Here is a 12,014-nt window from a genome sequence, read left to right on the forward strand (position 1 = left end):
CCCTGACCTGTCATGCTGCACTCATAGCCACACACCCCTTTTCATGCAGGAGAAGATTTGGACATGCAAATGAAAGTGATGGCCAATTGACATCAATAATTGTTAACAGCCAGTTTCCAATTGTTCACAAATGTATTTGCGTGCAGATCTCAGGATTGCTCCCAGTTTGGGACTAAAATCTGAGCACCATTTATAGATTATGGGAGATAGTGTGTAAATGTTCATTAGGTCTTGTTTGTCTTCTCTAAAAAAAAAAAAAAAATTACAATTATTTTCATTCCAATGTAGTGGGTTGGACAGTCAACAGTCGGAGGTCATGGGTCATATAATTCCATTAAAGGCCTTCATCTCCATGAAGATGCATCAGTTGGAAGAATCTACATTGTTGAAGTTCAGAAAAACAGCACATATCTTTCTTAACTGGCCTTCCTGGTCGGTAACTAATTATTCCAAGAACTATGCCAACTTCAAGAGTTAACCAGATGTAACATGGCTTTTCAAAGAATCCTCACAGTGCTTAGAATTTGTTTGGCCAACTCTTGAACAGAGAAAGTTTAGCCACCACAAAAGAAGTGAAACTACAGGTGTTTCAGTGGCCTAGTTCAATAACTTTGGTCACGCTTGTGAACTGTCTTTATTCAGTGATCTTCAGTGACTTGAGCCTTCTATCCCAAGCCTTATCCCCACTTCTGCCTCACTCCCAGTACTTAATTGCTGTGTATCTTGTCTCCCAGTCCATGCTCTTCTCTCATCTTCAGTGTTAGATGGAGAACTATCATTTAAGTACTTTTTCACTTCCTAAGAGGCTTTGTACCAGGCTAATTGTCCCCTTGTTATGGACCTGAGTGTTACTAAAGTGCTACTGAATAGCCAAATAAAGTTAATCTTTTGTCCTTTAAGTATTTTTTTTTTCTTTATGGTCTCTACTCAGAATTTATATATTGATGATTGTTGTGTGGGAAGTTTGTTCTAGAATGCATATCACTAAAGCTGGAAAGGTTGCATCCACTTACTGCTATTATTATCTAGCCTGGCTAAATCTATGGAAAGATTATGTGGGCTGATTTTCAGCAGCCACAGCCTCTGGGTAAAGTAACATGCTGGTAGTGGTGTTTTACTGTATACATATCAGTGGTGACTGTATGACTGTTTCTATGCATAAGTAAGGCCGGTTTTTACTACACCAACTTGTGCTTTGAAGTTATGCAGAAAGTGGCTTAAATTTCACTATTCTCCTGCCCCTAACCCCATCTCCTGATTAACTCCTGCGTTTTACATGTACAAGGGACTTACTCGTATGTGACTGACATCAGCAGTAGCTACATAAACCGTTTTATTCTTAGGCTGAACTACATCCCACTGTAAATCTATTTCATCAGTAAATCTTAATATCAATTACATGGGTCCTTACAGGTTCTTGCAGCTGATTTTCAAAGGAATATTTCACAGGTACTGTTAACTTTCAGAAGTTTTGTGATTCCAAATGGGCAGCAGACTTGCACCTGATTTATCTGACACAGATAAATGCATTGATATATTTGAAAATCACATATGTATACATTTTCTTTCTCAAGCAAGAGCAAAAGTGGAAATGTCCAATCAGAATGGTGCACAAAAAGTGTCTTTCAACTCATCTGATAAATCCAAATGTCTTTATTCATCCAAAGTAACTCAATGACTCGACATGATCATGTTTCGGCCACCCGGCCTGCATCAGGAGTCTTAGGAGTCTTTGGGTATCAATTGGATAAATATGCTCTTTTTTCACTGCAAGGTCGTGTTGCTTTGTAGCGTCACAAGATTCGGAGCAACGGTTTGATCGTTGTGTTTTAAAGCATATTTATCCAATTGATACTAAGAGAGAGAGAACACTAACACTGGGAGAGACAGAAGACTAACGCTGAGACAGAGAGAACAGTAACGCTGAGAGAGAAAGAAAACACAAACACTGAGAGAGAGAGATCACTAACACTGAAAGAGAGAACATTAACACTTAAAGCGGGAGAACATTAACACTGAGAGAGAGAGAGAGAACACTAACACTAAGAAAGAGAGAACATAAACACTGAGAGAGAGAACACTAACACTGAGAGAGAACATTAACACTGAGAGAGAGAGAATACTAAGACTAAGAAAGAGAGAACATAAACACTGAGAGAGAGAACACTAACACTGAGAGAGAGAGAGAACACTAACACTAAGAAAGAGAGAACATTAACACTGAGAGAGAGAACACTAACACTGAGAGAGAGAGAGAACACTAACACTAAGAAAGAGAGAACATTAACACTGAGAGAGAGAGAACACTAACAATGAGAGAGAGAGAGAGAACATTAACACTGAGAGACAGAGAGAGAGCACTAACACTGAGAGAGAGAGAACACTAACACTGGGAGAGCCAGAACACTAACACACAGAGAGAGAACATTAACACTGAGAGAGAGAGAGAGCACTAACACTGAGAGAGACAGAGAGCACTAACACTGAGAGAGAGAGAGAGAGAGAACATTAACACTGAGAGAGAGAGAGAGAGAGAGCACTAACACTGAGAGAGACAGAGAGCACTAACACTGAGAGAGAGAGAACACTAACACTGAGAGAGAGAGAGAACACTAACACTAAGAAAGAGAGAACATTAACACTGAGAGAGAGAGAACACTAACAATGAGAGAGAGAGAGAGAGAACATTAACACTGAGAGAGAGAGAACACTAACACTGGGAGAGACAGAGAGCACTAACACTGAGAGAGAGAGAACATTAACAATGAGAGAGAGAGAGATCACTAACACTGAGAGAGACAGAGAGCACTAACACTGAGAGAGAGAGAACATTAACACTGAGAGAGAGAGAGAGCACTAACACTGAGAGAGAGAGAACACTAACACTGGGAGAGCCAGAACACTAACACACAGAGAGAGAACATTAACACTGAGAGAGAGAACACTAACACTGAGAGAGAGAGAACACTAACACTGAGAGAGAGAGAACACTAACAGTGAGAGAGAGAACACTAACACTGAGAGAGAGAACACTAACACTGAGAGAGAGAGAGAACACTAACACTGGGAGAGAGAGAACACTAACACACAGAGAGAGAACATTAACACAGAGAGAGAGAACACTAACACTGAAAGACAGAACATTAACACTTAAAGAGGGAGAGCACTAACACTGGGAGAGACAGAACACTAACACTGAGAGAGAGAGAGAGAGAGAGAGAGAGAGAACACTAACACTGAGAGAGACAAAACACTAACACTAATGCTGAGAGAGAGAACACATAAAATACTGAGAGAGAGAGAACACTAAGAGACACAGTACACTAACACTAAGAGAGAGAGAGGACACTTGAATACTAAGAGAGACAGAACACTAACCTAGAAAAAGACCTGGGGGTATTGGTGGACAAATCAATGAAGCCAGCGGCGCAATGTGCAGCGGCCTCAAAGAAAGCGAACAGAATGTTGGGCATTATCAAAAAAGGTATCACTACCAGAACAAAGGAAGTCATCCTGCCACTGTATCGAGCAATGGTGCGCCCACATCTGGAATACTGCGTCCAATACTGGTCACCATACCTTAAGAAGGACATGGCAATACTCGAGAGGGTCCAGAGGAGAGCAACAAGGATGATAAAGGGCATGGAGAACCTTTCATATGCCGAACGGTTGGTCAAGCTGGGACTCTTTACCCTGGAAAAGCGGAGACTGAGAGGGGACACGATAGAGATTTATAAAATCATGAAAGGCATAGAGAAGGTGGAGAGGGACAGATTTTTTAGACTAGCGGGGACAACAAAAACAAGCGGTCATTCAGAAAAACTGAAAGGAGACAGATTCAAAACAAATGCAAGGAAGTTCTTCTTCACTCAACGGGTGGTGGACACCGGGAGCTCGCTTCCAGGAGAGGTGATAAAACAGAGTACAATAATGGGGTTCAAAAAGGGACTGGATGACTTCCTGGAAGCAAAGGAGATAGCAGGGTACACATAGAGGGTTACTTCACTGGACATTAGGTGAACAGGGTATTGGAGTTGTAGGTTAGGAGCACTTATAGGACATGGACCTGGGGGGCCGCTGCGGAAGCAGACTGCCAGGCACGATGGACCCCTGGTCTGACCCGGCAGGGGCAATGCTTATGTTCTTATTAGAGAGAGAACAGTTGAATACTGAGAGAGACAGAACACTAACACTAAGAGAGAGAGAACACTAACACTAAGAGAGAGAGATCACTAACACTAAGAGAGAGAACACTTGAACACTGAGAGAGACAGAACACATGGACACTGAGAGAGAGAACACTAACACTGAAAGAAAGAGAACACGAATACTAAGAGAGACAGAACACTAACACTAAGAGAGAGAACACTAACACTGAGAGAGATAGAATACTAACACTTAGAGAGACAGAACACACTAAGAGAGAGATCACTAACACTAAGAGAGAGAGAACACTAACACTAAGAGAGAGAACACTTGAACACTGAGAGAGACAGAACACATGGACACTGAGAGAGAGAACACTAACACTGAAAGAAAGAGAACACGAATACTAAGAGAGACAGAACACTAACACTAAGAGAGAGAACACTAACACTGAGAGAGATAGAATACTAACACTTAGAGAGACAGAACACACTAAGAGAGAGATCACTAACACTAAGAGAGAGAGAACACTAACACTAAGAGAGAGAACACTTGAACACTGAGAGAGATAGAATACTAACACTTAGAGAGACAGAACACACTTAGAGAGAGATAGAACACTAACACTAAGAGATAGAGAATACTAACACTAAGTGAGAGAGAACACTTGATCACTGAGAGAGAGAGAGAATACTAACACAGAGAGAACACTTGAACACTGAGAGAGACAGAACACTTGGACACTGAGAGAGAGAACACTAACACTGAGAGAAAGAGAACACGAATACTAAGAGAGAGAACACTAACACTAAGAGAGAGAACACTAACACTGAGAGAGATAGAAGACTAACACTTAGAGAGACAGAACACACTTAGAGAGAGATAGAACACTAACACTAAGAGATAGAGAATACTAACACTAAGTGAGAGAGAACACTTGATCACTGAGAGAGAGAGAACACTAACACTAAGAGAGAAAGAATACTAACACAGAGAGAACACATGGACACTGAGAGAGAGAACACTAACACTGAGAGAAAGAGAACACGAATACTAAGAGAGACAGAACACTAACACTAAGAGATAGAGAATACTAACACTAAGAGAGAGAGATCACTAACACTAAGAGAGAGAACGCTAACACTGAGAGAGAAAGAACACTAACACTAAGAGAGAGACAGAACACTAACACTAAGAGATAGGAAATACTAACACTTAGAGAGAGTGAACACTAACACCTCTTGTGAAGACCCCCATCAGCAAGAGCAGCACCTCCCCACCCCAGGCCACTTCTGCTGCTGTGGCAAAACAGGCTACCTCAATATAATCAGCTGTTGACTCTTGCCTGTAACCTCAGAGGGGCATGAAGCAGCAGCAGGGTGTCAGGTGAGAGAGAGGAAGACATTGGATGGAAAGGGAGCGAGGGGGGCAGATGCTTTATAGAAGGGGATGGGGAGAGAGGGGGCAGATACCGGATGGTAAGAAAGAAGGGGGTTGATGCTTTATATAAAGGGATGCAAAGATGGAAGAGAACATAAGAACATAAAAATTGGCACTGCTGGGTCAGGCCAGGGGTCCACCTGCCTAGCAGTCTGCTCCTGCAGCGGCCCCCAGGTCAAAGACCAGTGCCTTAACTTAGACCAGGGCAGATGGTGTGTTGAAGAGATAGGTGGAAGATGATGGAAGGGGAAAATGAAAGGGGAGGGGGCAGATGATTTATAGAAGGAGATGGTGGCCATGGGACGTAGAAAGGAAAGTTATGCTCTTGGTGCATGGCCCAAGAAGCAGCAGCTGAGTTCCTGAAAAATTAAGTTGTTGGTTTTTTTTTTTAAATGAGGTTCTGGCAATGAGAACAAAACAGTTCACATTTGATGGAAAAATATAATTTATTTAAAGTTCATCATGGGATATATAATTGATACCAAGATCATTTAACTTGGTGTACAGAATTAAATTTTGCAACATAGTCTATATACATTAAGAAGCTTATTCTACTTATAAACGCTCATTAAAGCATTTTATGAGGTATAAAATCGTCCTCCCTTTGTGCGGGATAGAATTGTAACCGGACGATTAATCGGGTGCACGTCACCAGCGCACGAAGTTTATGTAACATCTACCACCCTATATGGGGTGATGACCAAAGCTAGCGTAAATGATCATATGGCAATCAGGTGAGCGATGACGTGGAGCCTAATGACTGAGCGTATAAAGTTCACGGTATTCGCCACTTTTGAGAATGCAACGTTGGAGTGAGGAGATGTGACTGCGCCCGGTAATCTTTGCGATGCTGTAACCTTGGAGGGAAGAGGTTCCGCGCTACAGCGGGTAAGTTTTTAGATGCTGTTTTAAGATGTAAGCGGTTAGAATGAGTTTGAAAGTTTAAATTTTGAACTTAGAGATTAAGGCTTGTGTTTAAATTTAACTATAGTCGTTGCCTTCAGTATTCCTAAACCGAAGCTTTGTTTTAGCGTTTCCCGTACGATGCTTGTTTTTGGAGGGGTAATTTTAAGAGTTAACACGCTTAGGATCCGCTCAGTGGCGTACCTAGGGTCTACGACACCCGGGGCCCACTGTTTGTTTGTTTTTACACCCACACCCCCCCCCCCCATGTAAAAAAAGACTTAATAATGTTTTTCCAGGTGCAAACTATGAGGGGTGGTGTTATTGGGTTTGGAGTCACGGTCCATGAACTTCTCTTTTCAGGGCCCGGTTCCAAGGCTTTGGTCCCGGTTCCGGTGCCGAGATCCAGCATGTTTCCAGACTTCTCTCTTGTCCGATGGTCTTTTACCTTCCGTGAAGCCCGGAAAAACTGTCGGCCTCGGCAGTGATTCAGCTACTTCCCCCGCGGCTCCCCTTCCGCGCTTTTCGTGTCTGTCTCTGGCGCAATTCTCCCGGAAAAGCGCGGAAGGGGAGCCGCGGGGGAAGTAGCTGAATAACTGCCGAGGCCGACAGTCTTTTCAGGCTTCACAGAAGGTATAACTTAAATTAAATTAAAACAACCACAATGATTTAACTGATTAAAAAAAGTAACTTTAGAAGCGGTAGAATGATTTCAATTAAATGAAAAAGCAATTTAAGAAACGGTATTAAAATCACGTTGCCAATAGATTCATTATTGTATTGTGTACCATGTGGTACTTTTAATGTCATAGGTTTTAAAAGTTATAAAAAATTTAATATGCACATTAAAAATTAGCACAGTTTTAATTCAAAGAGAAAATGAGATTTTTTTTAATAAGATGTGATTTCAAATAATTTGTATTTTGTGAACACAATGATTTTTATTGCTGACTATAGTTGATCTGGTAATTGATAGTATATTAAAAGTTGAAGCGTAACTCATACTAATCTAGCTTTTGATTATAAAGATTGCTATAATATAATTTGTTTGTTCTAATTAGTGAATAAGAGGTTAACTAGTGAAGGAATAAGAACAAATTAAAAGCATACTTTTAAGTGCTTCAATTGAAGCACCAGATTGATCTAGCTTTTGATTATAAAGATCCCGATAACATAGGGGATTCAATTTACAAAGATGATTATGAATCAGTAATAAAGACATTAGTTTAAATCAAAATTTATATATTTTGTTACTATAATTCTATAGATTATATTGTGGTGATTTAAATAGATACTTGACAAGCAATAAGAATGTTTAGAAATGTAATTGGAAATTTATAATACAGTATTAGAATTCTTGCAGTAACTAAAGTTTGAAGCGTTAACAATAAAATATTATGTTGCAAATAATGAGGGTATTGATCTTCTTTTTTTTTTCTATTTTTTTAAGGCTTCAATAACATGATTACAATTGAAATTATGTCTGAAATTTCCACCTTGGCTTTCATGAAAGCAGTAGCAGCTTGTGGATATTGCCATTGGCTGAGGAAGATGTCTTCAGTCGGCAGGGGTTGGGAGTCCACACTAGCTCAAGTATTTATAAATTGCACAAGGCAGGGAGAAACTTTGGTGCCCATCCACTAATTTAGGGCTCCAGTTCCTCCCCCAAATCAGCTGTATAAGACTACACCACTGAATACAGCATATCCCAAAGCTAACATTCCAGTTAATAAATTCAAAATAAAACAATTTTTTCTAGCTTGTCTGGATCTATTGTTTTTCTATCATCTTGGTCCCAGTTTCTCTTTTTGCGTTTAGTCCATTTTTTTTCTCCTTCTCTTGTAACATTCCATTTCCTTCTTATGCCTGTCTCTAATGTATTTTTTTCCCCTTTCAGCTTAATTTTTTGCCTGTGTCCACTCAAATATTGCCTTCTTTCTCACCCTTCTTCTTTTTAAATGTTCAGCTACTTCACAATTCTCCATCTTATCTCAGTCCCTAGCTCTCCCATTTCCCATCTCGCTCTTTTCACAGCCTCCTTTTTGCTGTTTTCTACTCCCCATTACCCCATTAATACCACTGTACTCGCTGCTCTTTCACTTATCTTGTCATCTCCCTTTTGACCTCATCCACATGGGTCACATCTCTCCTCAGGCTATAACTCCCTGTTCCTTTCTTTCTTCTAGCATCTCTCTGCCTTCCATCCCCAGATCCAACTTTTCTCCCTTTCTCTTCCCAACTGCCCCATCCCATCTCTCCCCCTGCCTGCCTCCCTTCCCCAGGTCCACCATTTCTTCCTTTCTCTCTTCCTCCACACCATCCCAGGTCCAACTTCTCTCCCTTCAGACTATTACCCACCATCTCTATATTTTGGCCCCATAAGCTCTCCACCTCCCCCCAGCCCAATCTAGCACTTCTTTAATACCATCCCCCTCTGTACTTAAAAAAAAAAAAAGAAAGCCCAGTATGTTCTCCCCTCCTTCTCTCTGTGCCCATGCATCTACCTCACTCCTCTCCTACTCCCTCCCTTCTCTCTCTGCCTAACAGTTCTCTTCATCTCATGTGCACCATCTTTCCCTTTCTATTCTCTCCCGCATCTCTTTCCCTCACTCCCTCCATTCTTCCATATTAAGGCTCATGCTCCCCTCCCTCTTTCCCTTCATTCTGTGTCCCAAGTTCATGCCCCTCCTTCCTTCATCCTGTATGTGCTCCCTCCCTTAAGTCTCAACACATCCTCCTTCCTTATTTCCCTCACTTACTTATATATTTTGTTTGTTTTTTGTACTGCAGGGATTCCTAGAATGTGAGTTACCTGATCACCGAAAGGAGTCGACTGAAATTTTACAGGAAGGATGGCAGGTAAGAATTTCCAGTTGTTAAATTCAAATTAAAACAATTTTTTCTACCTTGTCTGGATGTTTTGTTTTTCCATCATCTCGGTCCTAGTTTCTTTTTGCATTTTGCCCATCTTTAACTAAGTCTGTTTCTAGTGTCTGCTGTCCATTTATTTTCTCTTCTCCTCTCATTCCATTGTTTTTCCATATGCCTATGTCCAATGTATTTTTCCCTTTCAGCTTTCTTAACTTTATTTTTTTGCTTCTTTCCACTCAAATCTTGCCTTTCTCACCCTTTTTAAATGTTCCGCTACCTCAGTTTTCCATCTTTTCTCCATCCCTAGCTCTTCCATTTCCCATCTCACTCTTTTCCCAGCCTCCTTTTTCCTGATCTCTACTCCCCATTACCATAATACCACTGTACTCACTGCTCATTTCTTGTCATCTCCCTTTTGACCTTATCTACATGGGTCACCACTTTCAGAATCCCCCTCCCTCTCCCCTCAGGCTGTAACTGCCTATCTTTCTTTCCATCCCCTAGCATCTTCTTATCCCAGCTCTTCCCTCCTGCCCTCCTATGGATTCTACTCTGCTCCTCTATCCCCACAGTCCAATGTTTTTCTCTTCTGTTTTTCTTCCCTTCCCCCTCCTTGATGCTGTATCTCTGCCTTCCATCCACAGACCTAACATTTCTCCCTCCCTCCTTTCCATCCCCGGATCCAACTTTTCTTCCTTCCTCTTCCCAAATGCCCCATCCCATCTCTCCCCCTGCCTGCATCCCTTCCCCAGGTCCACCATATCTCCCTTTCTATTCCCAACAGTTTTTCCTTGAAGTATCTTTCCCTCTTCCTCCACACCATCCCAGGTCCAATTTCTTTCCCTTAAGACTATTGCCCACCATCTCTCTCTGTTTCTGGCCCCATAAGCTCTCTTCCCCCCCCCCTTCACAGCTAAAATAGCACTTCATTAATACCCTCCCCCTCTGTAGTTAAAAAGAAAAAGTGCGGGAGGCTTCCTCGGCCCAGTATGTTCTCCCTTCTCTCCACGCTCATATCTCTACCTCACTCCTCTCCCCCGTGACCAATAATTATTTCTTTGTCTGTGTCTTCATCATCTTTTCCTCACTCCCTCCATTCTTCCATATTATGGCTTGTGCACCCCTCACTCTTTCCTTTCATTGTGTGTTCCAAGTTCATGACCCTGTTTGTGCTCCCTCAAGTCCTAACACGTCCTTCCTTCCCTCACTTACATATTTAGTTTGTTTTGTACTGCAGGGATTCCTAGGATGCGAGTTACCTGATCACTGAAATTTTACAGAAAGGATGGCAGGTAAGAATTTCCTGACTCCCAAATGGTAAATTGGTTGGCAGTGATTGGTCAAGGAGAACTTTGGAGTTGAGAATCGAACTATACGCAAGATGGAAGCCATGCAATTCAAAAGGGACCATGCTGCATTTTTAAAATAGGAAATTTTTAGAAGTGTAGTGCAGTGGTTAAAGCTACAGCTTCAGCATCCAGAGGCTTTGGGATCAAACCCACGCTGATCCTGATGACCCCTGGGCAAATCACTTAATCCCTCCATTGCCCAAGCTACATTAAATAGATTATGAGGCCATTGGGACCGGGGGGATAGAAAGATACTACATGAGGTAGGGAGGGATAAAAGCTGGAAGGGTTTTGCTGCACAAGGGATGGGAGGGAGGGATAGAAAGGAAATAGGAAGAATTGGGGTGGAGAAGAAGGAAGAGATGATCATTGTGTATGGGAAAAATCTAGTGTCTATTTTGGGCTCAAAATGAATGAGTCTTATTTTTGGGGAAACGCATTTCTTAAAAATGGATAGAAATGAATTGAAATATTTGAAAAGTGTTTATTGAAAAATTATTTATTTCTGAAGACAGGAATACTTGGAGGCTTTGACTGAGCGGACTTGTCACAAGAACAGCCAGTGTGTATGAAAGACACATGGACCGATCCTGCACAGTGCTGGGAAAGATAAGTGTTTATCATAAGAGTATTAGGAACATTATATACTCGCACACAGTCCAATTACATTAGTGGGAATTTATTACTGAAGACAGGAATATTTGGAGGCTTTGGCTGAGCAGATTTTCCATAAGAACAGCAGTGGTCAACTTTAGGATGTTAACTACTTGTTGGTCTACCTTGGTGTTCACCACTGCCTTGGTGTACATCGCTTTGGGGGGGGGGGGGGGTTGATCACCGCCCTGGTGTACACTGCCTTGGTGTACATCGCTTTGGGGGGGGTTGATCACCGCCCTGGTGTACACTGCCTTGGTGTACATCGCTATGGGGGGGTTGATCACCGCCCTGGTGTACATCGCTATGGGGGGGTTGATCACCGCCCTGGTGTACATCGCTATGGGGGGGTTGATCACCGCCTTGGTGTACACCGCTATGGGGGGGGGGTTGATCACCGCCCTGGTGTACACCGCTATGGGGGGGGGGTTGATCACCGCCCTGGTGTACACTGCCTTGGTGTACACCGCTATGGGGGGGGGGTTGATCACCGCCCTGGTGTACACTGCCTTGGTGTACACCGCTATGGGGGGGTTGATCACCGCCCTGGTGTAAACCGCTATGGGGGGTTGATCACCGCCCTGGTGTACACTGCCTTGGTGTACACCGCTATGGGGGGTTGATCACCGCCCTGGTGTACACTGCCTTGGT

General features: G+C 42.3%; 1 long non-coding RNA gene across 1 annotated transcript; it reads left to right on the forward strand.

The window, feature by feature from the left end:
- The first annotated feature begins 9,276 nt into the window (after nucleotides 1–9,276).
- LOC117366540 lies at nucleotides 9,277–11,447 on the forward strand. Its single transcript, XR_004540604.1, has 3 exons — nucleotides 9,277–9,348; nucleotides 10,598–10,652; nucleotides 11,221–11,447. It is a non-coding gene; the product is annotated as an uncharacterized LOC117366540 (long non-coding RNA).
- Nucleotides 11,448–12,014: the final 567 nt, after the last annotated feature.

The sequence above is a fragment of the Geotrypetes seraphini genome, chromosome 9 (assembly GCF_902459505.1).
Source record: "Geotrypetes seraphini chromosome 9, aGeoSer1.1, whole genome shotgun sequence".
Taxonomy (NCBI): Eukaryota; Metazoa; Chordata; class Amphibia; order Gymnophiona; family Dermophiidae; genus Geotrypetes; species Geotrypetes seraphini.